We start from the raw sequence: 2,829 nt of genomic DNA, 5'->3' as shown, positions 1-2,829 counted from the left end.
TCTTTCACAGATCCTGGCAAAAAAGCCCGTCAATGGCAGTCAGGATATTAGTGGGGAATCAGGCTTTACCAAGAAAACTATGATAATGAGCTATCATTTATGATAAAACGGTTTGATCATCCTCTACAGAGTACAGTAATAGGACCTAACCCTGTACTGGCGGGGCTCTCCCCAGCTGAGAATCGCCTCCTGTCCCACCCCAAAGCCAACCCATCTCAACTTCACTCACACCACCAAAGGGGTTAAAAAAACAACCCGCCTCTACAAGGGACCATCTCCTTAATCTAATTAAAAAAGCTTTTAGTGCCCTAAATAATACCAACCCCCAAATCACTGATTCTTGTTGGTTATGTTTAGCCACCAACCCGCCTTACTATGAAGGTATCGCAGTGGCAGGAACATATAAAAACCTCCACTGAACATAATAACTGCACTTGGGACACTGAGACAAAGTTAACTCTAACTGAAGTTTCAGGAACTGGAACCTGTATCGGGAACCCTCCTAGCAATCTTCGCTCATTATGTAACACCACTACCCAAGGGCTCCTCTCTAAGGGATACTTAGTTCCCAATACCGGATGTTAGTGGGCCTGCAATACTGGATTAACCCCGTGTGTCTCTTTAGCTGTTTTTTATTCTAACTCTGATTACTGTGTATTAATTTATTTGATGCCCCGGGTATACTATCACCCTGATGATGAATTTGTTAATGAATTTGATCATGCACTTGAGCGCCGTTTTAGCAGAGAACCTATTACTATAACCCTAGCAGTCTTATTAGGAATAGGAAGAATAGCTGCAGGAATAGGTACAGGGACTTCAGCACTTGTCAATGGGCAACAAAAATACCATGAGTTAAAAACAGCCATAAATGAAGATCTTCGGGCTTTAGAGTCATCAATTACTCAACTAAAAGAATCCCTGACCTCCTTATCTGAGGTAACCTTACAGAATAGGAGAGGACTAGACTTATTGTTCCTCAAAGACAGGGGTCTCGTGCTAAAAGAAGAATGTTGCTTTTATATTGACCATTCAGGAGTAATAGAAGACTCCATGCAAACGCTAAGGGAAAGGTTAGACAAAAGAAAATGAGACCGAGAATCTCAGCAAACATGGTTCAAGAACTTATTTTATAAATCCCCATCGTTAACTACTCTTGTATCTGCCCTTATAGGTCCTTTAATACTCTTGTTTATATTGTTGCTAGTTGGGCCTTGTATTATAAATAAGCTTGTTACCTTAAAGATCGCATCAGTACTGTTCAATTAATAGTTCTAAGACAACAATATCAAAATATGAGAGAGCCTGACTGCAATGATACTGCCTCCAGAGATTCTTAGTTCTATGATTAGAACCTTGTACTAAAAGAAGTGGGGAATGAAAGGAAATTTTTTTAAACAATGTCCCCAAACCCAAGTATTGTAAGAACGGACCTGTCTCCTGTGTGAGATACAAGTCGTCCCGAAGCTTCGTTAATAAAGCCTCTTGTGATTGCAGCGAGTGGCTCTGGTGTGAGTTGCTCGGGGTCGCGCCCGGTTTGGGAAAAACCCTAGTCTGGGGTCTTTCACTTGGAGGGATAAATACAAATATGGATCTCTTTGAGACCTTTGACTCAGTATCTGCTTTCCAAATTCCTTGGCATAGATAAGTGAGCACACCCAGGATGGCATCTGTTTGCTGACACACCTCAATTGGCATTTTGTCAGTTCCTGGAGTCTTACTTTTTTTGCCAATATCTTCATCCCAGCTTGGACCTTTTCCTTCAGTACCACTGATTCTTTATTAAATTCTGCCTCCTGAATGGTTGCAAATGAACCAATTCTTATGAGTATAGTGACTCTGTATTCCATCCACCTTCTTTTGATACTTCCTTTGCCATTCAATATTTTGGCCATAGAATTCTTCAGTATAATAATTAGAAACCTGATTCCACCCCCCTTCAATTCTTTCACCTTGAGAGATGTTCATATGTTCTTCCTTTTTCATTTTCTACCTTTAGGTTTTTTCACTTAGATTTTTAAATTTTATTTAAGGTCTCAGTATTCATAGCTGTCTTTTGGAATCTTCTCCATGAAGTCTTTTACTTTTTTAATTTTTCCTGAAAGCTTTAACTACTCTACATGAAAGAACAAATTTCAGAGTCTCTTCAGTTATCCAGTTTTGGTTTTTCTTTCCTGTCTTCATCATGATCTTTTGCTTTCTTCACATAAAATGTCTTATATGTAATACCACAACATATCTGGTCTTGTGTGATTAGCCCTCAATGTGTCACAACTAATATTGAAATAGATTTTGAATTCAGGTGGGATATACTCAAGGTCTTATTTTTAGTCTTGTGGACTTATTTTCATTTTCTTTATCTTCAGCTTAACCTGTATATGTGCGAAAGAAGAAATCTAGATCTAAAGAAAGAATGAGAAAGAAGGGTCTTAAAGGGTCTTCAGCCTAAATGTAGGTATCAGAATATATCATATAGCTTCTCAGCATTTTTATCCTTTAAAACTCAAACTTAAGAGCTCTGGTGGCTTAGTGGCAAGAAGCTGCACTGCAGTTCCAGAGGCATGCAATTCGAATCCACCAGATGCTCTGCTGGAGAAGGAGGGGCAATGTCCTCCTGTACCAGTCAGATCTGATTTGATGGTACACACATGAGGGAAGCCGAATATCAAATTTAATAATAGTAGACCAAATGCTGTATCGGGAAATGAGGGAAGCTTAATACAAGCTGAAGGTCACCTTGTGGCAGTGTGTTCCCTAGGAGTCAACATTGTTCTTAGTTTGTGTCAAATGAATCCCTCCCTCTTGAGATTAGCATAAAGAGGAACTTGG

Source organism: Elephantulus edwardii, unplaced genomic scaffold (genome assembly GCF_000299155.1).
Source record: "Elephantulus edwardii isolate Elephantulus edwardi_28Jun2011 unplaced genomic scaffold, EleEdw1.0 scaffold01791, whole genome shotgun sequence".
NCBI classification, from domain to species: Eukaryota; Metazoa; Chordata; class Mammalia; order Macroscelidea; family Macroscelididae; genus Elephantulus; species Elephantulus edwardii.
Note: the sequence above shows the minus strand (reverse complement) of the source record.